Here is a 14,709-nt window from a genome sequence, read left to right as displayed (position 1 = left end):
CCTGTCCGTTGGTTCCTTTTTTCTTGCGTATATATATATATATATATATATATATATATATAGAGATAGATATATAGATAGATATATATATAGAGATATATAGATAGATAGAGAGATAGATAGATAGATAGATAGAGAGATAGATAGATAGATAGATAGTTGGACACACACACACACACACACACACACACACACACACACGAGTTTATATTATAAATAAATTGATATCGATTTATACATACGATATTATATGTAAATAAATAGATTTGTGGTATATATACGTATATATTTATTTGTTTCTTTATTATCATATTCACTTTCGTTCCAAAACTCTGCAGACACTCATCAGCATCATTCCAGAAAGACTCCTAGTCTTCTTCATCCCTTTCACTACCAGGCCCATATGCACTCACAAATACCCACAACTCACGTTCAAATTTCTCTTTCACCCACATCAGCATCGACGACACCTCCTTCCATTCAATCACAAACTGCTGCATTTCCGGGCTCACTAGCAAGGCCACACCTCTTGTTCTTCCTGTATCAGCACCTGACAATTTTCCATTCACACTTCCAAATTTAGACTCACCTTTCCTTTTGATCTTTGTTTCACTCAAAGCTAGCACATCCAACTTTCTTTTCACAAACATTCTCCAAATCTCCTCTCTTTTAGCCTCAATTGTATTATATCCACGCACATTCGTAGACTTAATCTTCAGGGTACGGGCATGACTCAATCCCTTATCCCTTTCTGTTCCCTGTCTCATTGCAGGAACCTAAAAAAAAAACAGAGGAGGGGGTCCCTAGTCCCCTCATCCCGCCCCTTTTAGTCGCCTTTTACAACGCACAGGGAATACTGTGGCAGAATTCTTTAAGACAACCTGGCCGCAGAGTAGTAGTACCACCTCATAGTGAGACCAGATTGTGTCCCCCGTCCCCCCGCCACAGAGGGGACCCAAGTAACCTACTTAACTGTACTCACATTTTCTACTTCACCATTATCCAGACTTACTGTAATATCACTGACTTCATATCTCTCGAAGATCATAACATTACTCTTCCCTTCATTCACCTTTAAATTCCGTTTCTCACACACTCTAACTCATTCACCAAGCCTTGCAGTTCCCTTTCGTCTTCACTTTACAGCACAGTATCATCTGCAAACAACAGTACAGGAATATTCTAAATTCTGCCCTCTCTCATTAGGGCCACTCCAACATCCACCGCCCAACCATGTATCTCTTCTTTAACCCCATCTATATACAGATTGAACGACCATGGAGACATGAGACATCCTTGTTTCAGTCCAACATTCAGTTAGAAAAATTCACTCAGTTCACCATCCACACGCTCTGCCGCCTTAGCACCCTCATATATATACTCTTCAAGGTATTCAACACCTCCCCATGTACTTAATATATTCTAATGTTTTCCACATTGCTTGTCTATCCATTGTCATACACTTTCTCCAAATCCATGAAGGCCACATACAACTTCTATCCCTTCTCTAGAAACTTTTTCAGTAAAGACCTAAGGATGAATATCTGATCTACACAACCTCTTCCCTTCCTAAAACCTTCCTGTTCTCCAGCTAATTCATCTTCTATTTCCTTAACTCTGTCAATAAGTATGCTACGATATTCTTTTCCTATTGTACTAAGAAGATAAATGCCCCTATGATTACCATACATTTCCGTTTCCTCTTTTCCTTTGCACAGTGGAATAATTATACCTGACTTCCGATCCTCAGTGACTCTACCTTCCTGCCAGGCCAATCTGCACATCTTTCATAGCCATTCTACTACTACCTCTCCTCCATGCTTCAGCATTTCATATAGCACTGCATATATTCCTGGGGCTTTCCCCATTTTGGCTTTCTTCATTGCATCCACTACGTCCATCCCAGTGATCTCTTCCTCCATTTTCACCTTCCTCCTTCTCACAGCCATTCTCCAGCCACTTACACTGGCATTACTTTCATTTTCTATGTTTAACAACTTTTTAAAGTGTTCTCTCCATCTGCTCACCTTTTTTTTCCCCTTCTCCACTATCAATCTACCATTTTTATTTTTCACTCCCCTACTGACTTCTTTGTCACCCTGTCAAACTCGATTTACCTCCTCCCAGAAGATATTCTTACATTCCCTCCCCTATACACTGAATTTCCGTCCAATTTCTCCTTCACTTTCTTCTTACTCTCTCTTACTGAAAACGTCGCCTTTTCCTCAGTTCATATAACTCTTTCTTCCTTGCTACATATAACTCTTTCCTGCGTTTCTCCGCCATGCCTCTGCATCCCATCCACCTACTACAAGCATTTTTCTGCCGCACACCACCTCACATGCTGCACATTTCTTTTGTGAATATCTTTCACACTCCTTCCACCTCCGGCATCTTTTCTAAATCATATTTACCCAATCGCTTCTCTGCTTCTCTCTAATGTTCTGCATTTTTTCCATCCTCTTGCCACCCTTCTACTCTTTTTGTATGGACTACTTCCTCTTGTCCCTCCCTCCTTCTGTTCATCCTTTGCATTAGTACCTTGACTCTCACCACCACCAAGTGGTGATAAGAAAGTCCACTCCCCCAACCTCTGTATGCTCTTGCATCCATCACATAACTTCTCATTCTCTCGCCCACACACTCATATTCAGTCGTTATCTTCCGTTCAATCAGTTCACCACCCACCCTTTTCATCACTCGCCACGTATACCTGTGGATCATTTTGTGCCTAAAGGGGGTATTGGCTATCACTAACCACCTTCTCTCACAAAGGTCCACTAGAGCACTGCCATTCTCATCCACTTCTGCAGTCACACCCTACTCACCAACTACTCCATCCTCCTTCACATTCCCTAGTTTTTACATTCATATCTCCAATCAAAAATGCTCTCATTCCTCTCTAACTCTTCCAAGCATTTGCCCAGAACGCTTCTTTCATTCTGCTTGCACGATCTTGCGTTGGCGCATACACACACACACACACACACACACACACACACACACACACACACACACACACACACACACACACACACACACACACACACACTTGTGTAATCCAACTTTCAGTCTTACCCACAAAATCCATGAACCAACTGATCCATATTCGTTTATATTCTCCTTCCATCCATCCATCCATCCATCGTCCAGTCCTACGTTGCCCTATGAGAAGCGTAGGAGCCCGGGACTAGGCAAGTTGGTCCTGACATTTAAGATGAGAGTAACCAGCCTCACTTATCCCTGAGTGGCATTACGTGAGCAATAAACCCCAACCACCCTTTGGATATAAACCTTCACCGGCTCAATCCGGTTGGAGCGTCACAATTACGCACTAAACCATCAGGCGCCATAATTTGGTTATATGGTTACCACCCAGCATAGTTAATGGTTTCCTAGTGTCCAGGAAACCATATGGCTTGCGACTTAGTGTAGATTCACCAATAGACAGAAGGAAGAGGAAAGAATGAAGGAAAGAAACACAAAAGGGGGAGTGTAAAGTCACTCGTAGGAAGAAGGACGAGGAAAGAATGACGTAAAGACAGAAGAGGAAGGAAGGATAGGAGGGAGGAGACGAAAGGGCAGACACCCGACAGCAGCACTTCATCGAGTGAGTGGATGGTGAGCGCCCCCACCTACCCTAATATTCTCCTTACACACACACACACACACACACACACACACACAAATATATCTATATATATATAAATATATATATATATATATATATATATATATATACATATATATATATATATATATATATATATATATATATATATATATATATATATATATATATATATATATATATATATATATATATATATTGTTACATAGCCTTTGATTTCATCATCCTTTGTGTAATTTTAACACACAGTATGCTGCATGTTTGATCACGAGCGTGTTCTGCCTCAGTCCCCCCCTTCTACCGTTATAGTAGAGTAAGTCGTTCTTTCTGTTGTTCAGAGCTGGATTGTCAACTCTTTGTCCCCATGGCTTCATTTGCGCGTCCTTCTTACAAGTTGTATCAAGCTCTGCCGGCCCCTATATAATGAGCTCAGTCTCTACATTAATTGCCACTTAGATCTGCTCCTCATTTTGTTCACATCTCTGTCCTCCCCTGTACAGTTATTAATGTGAGTGCTAGGAAGTCTCCAACCATCTAGCAGCTGTGTAATTTGAGTATAACTGTTATTGCATTTTTTTCTTGTACTGAGTAGCGTGGGGTGTTGATTTGTAGGCCTAGTGAGGTTTTTGTAATTCGTGTAAGGTTCTTATTGTCAGCCATCATTAATAATAGTTTGTATCTGTAATAATTTATCTTGCATTAACTGAGCATTACCCAGTGTATTTTCATTTTATCAGGGCTGACTTAGATAAATTTACTCATGCTAATTTCGTGTTAATAGAGGCTATTGCAGTTAACCATATATTTAACCTGTTTTTTGCTATTACATTATCCTTATGAGTCCTGAATGTTTTGTTGTTAGTTTGAGCATTAAAGTTTAGCTTGTAAGTTTACCTAACTCTTTTGTTTTGAACCTGGAACTTTACGGGACAGTAGTGATTTTTAGTGGTCTCACTTAAAGTGTACATTATCTTTCGCTGTTCCGTAACATAAATTTGGCGACCTCTTATCAGGATATTCAGGATATTATCATAAGGATATTGCTTGATATTTTGTGACTGTTACTTATTCATGATGTCTACTATTACTACACTTGATGAAGCCAAAGATTTTTTGTCAAATGTGCAAACAGTGTGTGATGTAGAAAACAGAACAAAGAATGAGCTTAAGCTTGTTGCTCAACAATTGGGAATTGCAGTTCACTCTCATCATTCTAAAGATCAAATTGTTGACATGATTAATGAAAGTTTGTTTAATGTAACTCCTCCAAATGAGCAAACACAGATTGAATTAGCTAAGTTACAGCTAGCCCTGCAGGAGGCTCGTGTGAAGGAAGCTGAATTTCAAGCACGTGCTAAGGAGGCTGAGTCTCAGGCTAAGGAGGCTTGTGTTAAGGAGGCTGAATTTCAAGCAAATGCTAAGGAGGGGAAGTCTCAGGCTCGTATTCATGAGGCACAGATACAGGCACAAGTTGAACTTGCCAGGATTCAGGCAGACCATGAGTATCGCATGAAACAAGGTGGAACTGGATCATCTAGCTCTGATGATTTTGATGTGGCTAAAAATGTTAAACTTGTCCCTCCTTTTAATGAATCTGATTTAACAAAGTATTTTCAGTTGTTTGAGAGGGTAGCTACAGGTTTTAATTGGCCCAAAAAGTATTGGCCAGTACTCCTTCAAACTGTTCTCACCGGTAAAGCTCAAGTAACTTATGCATCTTTGCCTCAGGATCAATCTGATAATTATGATGTAGTTAAGAGCTTGATTCTTAAGGCCTATGAGCTTGTTCCTGAAGCCTATAGAGTAAAATTTAGGACAACTTATAAGCAAGATAAGCAATCCCATGTTGAGTATGCAAAAATCAAAGAAGATCTGTTAGAGCAGTGGTTAAATTCTAAGAATGTGGATTCTGATTTTGACATATTTAAGCAGATGATTTTGCTGGAGGACTTCAAGAGGTGTATTTATAAAGATGTAAGCCTATATCTTGATGAGAGAAGAATAGATAATTTGTCTGATGCTGCAGTTTTAGCTGATGAATATGTTCTCACTCACAAGAGATATTCTAAAGAAAAAGGGAAAGCTGAGAGTAAGTACGTTGCCTCTACTCAGAGTACAGGTAACAGGAAAGAGAATAAAGATGATGTTTCTCAGGAAGTAAATACCAGCTTCACCTCTAGATTTCAGAAAAGTAAATGTACTTATTGTAGTAAGCTTGGTCCTACTACGGAGAGATGTTTGAGGAGACAGCGTGATGTGAACAAAAAGGAGTCTTTAAATATTCAGTCAATTGGTCTAGTGTCCACTCTTGAGAGTTCCCAGAATTCTTTAACTGAGTTAACTGAACCTGCTTTGAGGGGTAACTTAAATTCTCATGATGGAGCTCCTCTTTTGAGCAGTAACGTGGGTGACACTCTCAAGAGTTCATGTGCTAATTTCCTGTCTGATGGTTTTGTCAGTCCTCTGGACAGTAATGACAGGAAATCAGTTAAAATATATCGTCATACAGGTGCTTGCCAATCCCTTATGCTGACCAGTGTTCTAGGCTCTAATGTTAATAATTCCTCTGATGAAGCTGTAATCTTACAAGGTGTAGGAAATAATTACTTCTCTGTCCCTCTGTGCAGAGTGAATTTAGAGTCTGGTTTTGTTAATGGTTCCGTTATGGTTGGGTTGGTTGAGACACTCCCAATGTCAGGTGTAACTTTCTTACTTGGAAATGATATTGGTGGAAGTCAAGTGTGTCCAGCTCCTCAGTTGTCTAGTGAGCCAGTGGCGCGACCCAGGATTGTGATGTCCCTGATGTGTTCCCTGCATGTGCTGTCACTAGGGCTAAGTCTAAAGTTACTGGTGATTTAGAGGATAATGATGATGTTATCCTAGCTGACACTTTTCTTGCTAATTTGGACCACTCACCAGATGAGGCAGTACCCCATAGTGTTGATAATTTCTCTCGTCAAGAGTTGGTTGAGTTGCAGGTTGCTGACCCTGAGTTGAAAGGTCTAGCTAACTCTGCTTGCAGTGAGGAAGAGTCAGCTGGTGCTTCTACTTGTTATTATGTAAAGTCAGGAGTACTTATGAGGAAGTGGAGACCCCCAACAGCATCAGCCGACTGTGAGTGGGAGGTTGTACATCAAGTTGTCATCCCTCGTGTTTGTAGGCAGGATATCATTAGAGTGGCTCATGATTCCAGTTTGGCAGGACACCTTGGAGTGAGGAAGACTGTGGCACGCATTTTGAAACACTTCTACTGGCCAGGTATCTTCAGGGATGTTTCCTGGTATTGTAAGTCTTGTCACACCTGTCAAGTTGTGGGGAAGTGTAATCAGACCGAAAAGGTTGCACCTCTAGTTCCCATTCCTCCTTTTGAGGCGCCTTTCACCCGTGTGTTGGTGGATATTGTGGGCCCTCTTCCTAAGACTTCTTCAGGATTTTCTTATGTGTTGACCCTGATTGATATGGCTACTCGTTATCCTGAAGCCATTCCACTTAGAAATATCTCAGCAAAGAACGTGGTTAAGGAAATGCTAGGGTTCTTCACAAAGTTTGGTCTGCCCAAGGAGGTACAGTCAGACCGAGGAAGTAATTTCATGTCAAATGTTTTCAAGCAGTCTCTGAAAGAGTTGGGCATCACCCAGATCACGTCTTCAGCTTACCATCCCCAGACCCAAGGAGCGTTGGAGAGATATCATCAAACGCTCAAATCGATGCTCAAGAAATACTGTTTGGAACATCAGAAAGACTGGGATAAAGGTCTTACATTCGTTGTGTTTGCTGCAAGAGAATCTCCAAATGAATCACTGGGCTTCTCACCTTTTGAACTACTGTTTGGCCATGAAGTAAGAGGACCCCTTAAGTTACTCAAGGAATGCTGGCTGTTGGAGGAAGATGACATCAACCTGCTGGAGTATGTGATGAAGTTCAAAGAACGGCTGTCCACTGCTTTACAGCTGGCGAGAGAGAATTTAGGAGCTGCTCAGGAGAAGATGAAGACTTGGTATGATAAGAAGTCCAAGATATGCCACTTTCAGCCAGGAGATCAGGTTTTGATTCTGCTACCAGTTCATGGGCAACCTCTTCAAGCCAAGTTTAGTGGTCCTTATTTCGTGGAGAAGAAACTCAGTGATGTCAACTATGTCATCGCCACACCAGATCGTAGAGAGAACAAGCAACTATGTCACACCAACATGCTAAAGTTATATCACAGGCGGGACGAAAATAATCCAGTCTGCACTGTAGCTGTTCCACCCGAGTCTGCAAGTGAAGCTCTCCCATGCAGTATGAGCCTGAGTGATAGTTTGGGGAAGAATCCTGATATCATGAATGATCTCCAGACTAAGCTTTCTCACCTACCTCCCGAGGAAAGGCAGGAGTTTTCGGCATTACTGCAGGAGTACCCGCAAGTGTTCCGTGCCACTCCAGGAAGAACCACTGTGTTGATGCATGATGTCGATGTTGGAGACGCAAAGCCAATTAAATTGCCTTCTTACCGTGTGAACCCAGTGAAAGTTCCTCTCATCCAGAAGGAGCTTGGCTACCTGTTGGACCACAAGATGATTGAGCCCTGTCAGAGAGAGTGGAGTTCTCCTGTCACTCTGTTCCCTAAGCTGGGTGGGTCACAGCGGCTTTGCATCGACTACAGACGTGTTAATCAGATAACCAAAACAGACACTTATCCTCTCCCTCGTGTGGAAGATTGCATAGACAAGATCGGAAAGGCTAGGTACATAAGTAAGTTTGATTTGTTAAAGGGATACTGGCAAGTACCTATGACTGAACGTGCTAGGGAGATCTCATGTTTTGTAACACTAGGAAAGACTTTTGCATGTTCTGTAATGCCGTATGGTATGAAGAATGCACCAGCCACATTTCAGAAGCTCATGAATGTTGTAACAGAGGGTTTGGCAGGGTGTGTTGTTTATATTGATGATGTATTAATCTTCAGTGACAACTGGAAAGATCACCTATGCCATGTCAGTAAATTTCTTGAGCGTTTAGTTCAGGCTAATCTTGTAGCTAATTTATCAAAGTGTGAGTTTGGTCAAGCTAAAGTTCAGTACATTGGGTACGTAATTGGTGATGGACATGTTGCACCAGCAGCAGCTAAGGTTCAGGTTATAAGTGATCTTCCCAGACCTAAAAGTAGGAAAGAGCTACAAAGATTTTTGGGAATGGTAGGTTATTACCGGAGATTTGTTCTTAACTTTTCAATTCTTGTATCACCACTTACAGACCTACTGAAAAAAGGAGTTAAATTTGCCTGGACCGATAACTGTGAATCCTCTTTCAACAAACTTAAAGCTATCCTATTAAGTCAGCCAGTGCTCGCTACTCCAAATTTTGCTAAGCCTTTTGAGATGGCTGTTGATGCAAGTGATACAGGAGCTGGGGCTGTTTTGCTGCAAGAGGATGATCAGGGTATTGAACATCCTGTATCTTATTACAGTAAGAAGTTCACTCCACCTCAAAAGAACTACTCAACTATTGAGAAAGAGCTTTTGGCCTTGATTTTGGGTTTACAGCATTTTTCATTTTATTTGTGTTCTGGTTTTGACCCCATAGTCATTTATGCCGATCATAACCCACTGAAATTCCTTAGTAAGTTTAAAGATAAAAATCAGAGATTGACAAGATGGAGTCTACTTCTTCAGGAGTATTCATTAGACATACAACATGTCAAGGGGAAAGAAAATGTTATTGCATATTGCTTATCTAGACTTAAGACAGATTGTTTTAGAGTAATAAGAAATTTCCTTTGTAAATTTCTTTTTCTTTGTGGGGAGGTGTTACATAGCCTATGATTTCATCATCCTTTTTGTAATTTTAATGCACAGTATGCTGCATGTTTGATCACGAGCGTGTTCTGCCTCAGTCCCCCGCTTCTACCGTTATAGTAGAGTAAGTCGTTCTTTCTGTTGTTCAGAGCAGGATTGTCAACTCTTTGTCCCCATGGCTTCATTTGCGCGTCCTTCTTACAAGTTGTATCAAGCTCTGCCGGCCCCTATATAATGAGCTCAGTCTCTACATTAATTGCCACTTAGATCTGCTCCTCATTTTGTTCACATCTCTGTCCTCCCCTGTACAGTTATTATTATTGTGAGTACTCGGAAGTCTCCAGCCATCTAGCAGCTGTGTAATTTGAGTATAACTGTTATTGCATTTTTTTCTTGTACTGAGTAGCGTGGGGTGTTGATTTGTAGGCCTAGTGAGGTTTTTGTAATTCGTGTAAGGTCCTTATTGTCAGCCATCATTAATAATAGTTTGTATCTGTAATGATTTATCTTGCATTAACTGAGCATTACCCAGTGTATTTTCATTTTATCAGGGCTGACTTAGATAAATTTACTCATGCTAATTTCGTGTTAATAGAGGCTATTGCAGTTAACCCGTCACGTCCTGAGGTTTTCCGCACCTCCGACATCCCCCAGTCCCGAGGTATTTTCGATTTTTTTTTTTGTGGCTAAAACCTTCGCTTTTGGTGAGAAACATCGAAAATTCATAGAGAAATCGCTCACCTGAGGTTTAAAGTGCCCAATCCAGGTAGGAGTTCCTCCTTACCTGAGTGGGTTTTCTAACATGCTGGCACCAAAGAAAACGAGTTCTATGGGAGGGTAACTATTTTATTCACTCATAAACGGTATTTATTTATTTACTTGGTACGAATGTATATGTAGTATGACAGTATATTGGTTTTCAAGCAGTAATAAAGGCATTATAAGCATTGTTTCACTCACTAACTAATCACCATACCTGACCTATTTTTGCCACACTACCTGATCATTATTTCTGGCTGTTTCTTCTTCTAATGCTATGTAAACATTGTCCTCCACATTGTCATCGATTGGGGAATCACTCTGGCCCTGAATAACTTTACTAGCCAGGTCACTGGTAACAGGTCCTTTGCCAAGACAATGGCGTGAGGGGGGGAGGGGGGAGGTTATGCAGTGTAAGGCATTGTCCCTGCTTGGTATCTTGTACAGGAATAGAGGAAGGTGTCCCGTGTATACATACGAAAAATCACGTGCGAAAATTGAAAATTGTGCAAATTAGGTACCTTGCAATTGCACGACGTACTGGTACGTCGCCGGGACTGGCAAATGCAAATCGTGGTGACGTACCCATACGTCGTCGGGACGGGGCGGGTTAACCATATATTTAACCTGTTTTTTGCCATTACATTATCCTTATGAGTCCTGAATGTTTTGTTGTTAGTTTGAGCATTAAACTTTAGCTTGTAAGTTTACCTAACTCTTTTGTTTTGAACCTGGAACTTTACGGGACAGTAGTGATTTTTAGTGGTCTCACTTAAAGTGTACATTATCTTTCGCTGTTCCTTAAAAATATATATATATATATATATATATATATATATATATATATATATATATATTGTCACTGGCGTACTTACCCCAGTAGTGAATGGGTCAAATAGAAGATAAGGTGATAATGAAAGGAGAGAGAAGCGAGCCATTAATGACACAAAATCTTTTTCTTATCAGTTTTGCTGCCTGTAAAGGGTAACCCTGGTCCCCAGCTGTGTTTAACCAGCAGTCACTTTTGCCTTCTCATCTGATAAGACACCAGATGTTTTTCTCACAAATTAAGCAGAAAGTTCCCCTTGTCCTTGAACTGTGGGTGTGACATAATGTGGGAGGAGCAAAGTAGGGATGTTTGCCAATTAGAAGCCTAAATGGCGCTTTCGTCACGTTCTTGATGGCACGCAATTGGTTCTGTGTGAAGTGTATGAGGCCCTCATTGGTAGCAGGTGGCTCTATTGTTTCTGTATGGACAGAGATTATTTTTAAGACAGCCTAGTGGTTAATTAGCTGAGAAAGGCGGAGTAAGTTTCCTTTATAAGCTCCAGGAAAGTGTGAAGAGACAGATTTTTTATCTCATTTTGTACACACACCCCTGTACACATTTTGTCATTTGTACACACTTGTACACATTTACTGTCACGTTACACTTTTGTCACATTGTGTTGCACTTTTCCCCAACACTACTCAATACGTGACTTTGATTACAAAACACACTGTTTGTGTACAATTTCCCATTTTTGGTTCACTCCTCCATTTACACTAGTGTGTGATTTATATCTGGATTTAACCTTCGAAGTCTCCACGTTTCCTCGAGCTTTGTGAGTACTTAGCTTCCACTGAGTGTATTCTGGTTAGGTAAGAAATAACTTGTTTTATATTTTGTATCCTGAGGCCTATATGAATCCTACCTTTTGTAAAATGAACCCTGGTTTCTTCTTTGGTTGTGTATGTTATAGTGTTCAGTAAAGTTAAGTTAGTTTTCTGAAACTTTATCTTATCCCTTTTGGTGCTTAATTAAGGGTTAAGAGTGCACCGTAATATACACCCCCATAACAATTCGGCGATCTCTTGGCCAGGATAGCTCTGTGACATAATATTGGCAACCTTGGCCACATACACACTGCTTACTCTTACCTACTTAACTATAATCAGTAATCATGGCCCTAATGAATGATAGTGATGTGAAAGCATTTTTGGATTCTAAGCCTTCCCCAACCAGAGTGAAACCACTCACAAAACACGAGCTCATATTGCTTGCCCAGACCTTACAGTTGAGATTTCCTGCCTCAGTCACTAAGTTACTTGATTTAATATTGGACACCATGTTTGAGCAAAGTGAGTCCTCTGTAGCTAGTTCTGAGCCATTTGATACTGCACAAGGTGTTGACCCTGAGCCTTTGGCATCGGAGATACCTGGCCCTAGTGATTTTTCTGCTCATGATACTGTTGACAAAGTGCAACTTGAGTTAGCCAGAATTAAGTTGAGGGAACTAGAAGTGCAAGCAAAAATGAGGGAAATAGAATTACAGGCTCAAATGAGACAAAAGGAAATGGATCACGAATTCAGACTGAAGCACCCTGATAGTTTACCTAGAGCTGGTGGTTCATCTGCCAAGGAATCTTTTGATGTTGCTGGGAACATTAAGCTAGTACCTCCCTTTAATGAGCAAGATATGATCAAGTATTTCCATATGTTTGAAAAGGTAGCAGGTCGTCTTTCGTGGCCAAAAGACTCTTGGACAGTACTGCTGCAAAGTGTTTTGAAAGGAAAGGCTCAAGAGGCTTATATTTCTCTATCTGTGGATCAAGTGCCAACTATGATTGTTTAAAAGATGCCATTCTCAAAGCATATGAACTCGTGCCAGAGCCATATAGGCTTAAATTTAGATCCACCTTTAAACAGAAAGATCAGACTTATGTGGAATATGCTAGAGTACTCACAGACTTATTTGATCAATGGTTGCATTCTAAGAAAGTTGATGATTTCTGTAAACTTAAAGAATTAATGATCTTGGAGAACTTCACTGGTAAGATAGATGGGGATGTGGCTACATACCTAGTGGAGAAAGATTTAGATACCCTAGCTTAGGCTGCTGTTGTAGCAGATAACTATAGTATTATTCATAAGCATGAACGTAAGCCTCAGTTATTTGTTAAGGGTAGGAGAGTGAACCATCCATTTTTTGTGAACCCTTCTTCTGGTAAAGGCAAGTTAATGTTAAGTGACACCAGTTGGAACACTGCAACCCCAGAGCATGTTAGTTCTACGAAAGTAAGTGAGGACAGTGTTGCCAGAGGGTCAAGAAAGGTGTCAGGTTTTGCCAGTATTGCCAGAAAACGGGGGACTTGGAGGATTGGTGCTGGAAGAAACGAGGGAAAAATCCCTCAACGAAACCTGTTTCTTTGATAAACTCTTGGGGATCTTCTGACACTAACAGAGAGCAACCACCCACAGATATTGTTAGCAGTAGTCAGACACAACCCCAGCAGGTGCATATTGTTGATAAGGCTAGAGTGGAGTCGTCAGTGATGGATAGAGATTCCTGTAGAACTATTGTTAGACACTAGTAAGACTGAGCAATGCAGCCGTCAGGTTCAGGTGAGAATGGTGATAAGACTCCATCAGAGTGTCCTCCCCCAAGCAGTACTCAAAGTGACTCCTTCCCAGGTCATTTATTTGCTAACTTTATTTCTAAGGGGTTAGTTTCAGTTGATAGAAAATGTGGTAAGGAAGTCACCATACTTAGAGACACAGGAGCTTCACAGTCACTAATGTTGAAGGGGATTGTTAATGTAGCTGACCCTAATGAATGTGTCTTGCTACAGGGTATAGCTGAGTTTGTATCTGTTCCCCTAGTTGAGGTGAAGCTCCAGTCAGAGTTAGTTACTGGTTCAGTGCGTGTGGGTGTTGTTGACCAGCTTCCTGTACAAGGGGTCACTTTCCTTTTGGGTAATGACCTGGCGGGAGGACAGGTGAGTGCTGTTCCCTGCGTGTCAAAAACTCCCCAGAGTGAGGATAGAACTAAAGAGTTGGAAGGTACATGTCCTAAATTGTTTTCCGCATGTGCTGTAACTAGAGCTATGACGGCAAAAGGCAGCCATGAGAATGTTGGCAGTAATGGCACTGGCAATGCCGATAATGATATTGGGCTTGGTGATACCTCTTTGCCTAGTTAAATGACTCAGAGGTTGATGATTCTCCCCAGACTGATGCAAGTGCAAAATTAGCTGATATGCAAAGATCTGATCCAAAGATTGCCACTTTAATTGAATCAGCAGTTAGGGAAAATGAATGTGAGTCTGAACTGACTGAGTGTTATTATTTAAGACCAAATAACTTGTTAATGAGAAGATGGAGACCTCCTAGTGTTGCTCATGATAACGAGTGGGAGACTGTACATCAGGTGGTGGTTCCAAGACCCTATAGGCAAAAAATTATGTCCATTGCTCATGACTCTTCTTTAGCAGGTCACTTAGAGGTGAGGAAGACTCTCTCCCGCATCTGGCAGCATTTTTACTGGCCTGGAATCCGTCGAGATGTCTCCCGGTTCTGTAGGTCATGTCACACCTGTCAGCTAGTCGGTAAGAGCAATTAGCCCATTCCTGCAGCTCCTTTGATTCCTCTACCTGTGTTTGAGGCCCCATTCACTAGAGTCCTTGTAGACATTGTTGGCCCTTTGCCTAAGACCTCTTCAGGCCACCAGTACATCCTCACAATGTTAGACATGGCCATTAGATATCCTGAAGCCATTCCCTTGA

The sequence above is a fragment of the Coenobita brevimanus genome, chromosome 53 (genome assembly GCF_032717465.1).
Source record: "Coenobita brevimanus isolate Jiangsu-jjx chromosome 53, ASM3271746v2, whole genome shotgun sequence".
Classification (NCBI taxonomy): Eukaryota; Metazoa; Arthropoda; class Malacostraca; order Decapoda; family Coenobitidae; genus Coenobita; species Coenobita brevimanus.
Note: the sequence above shows the minus strand (reverse complement) of the source record.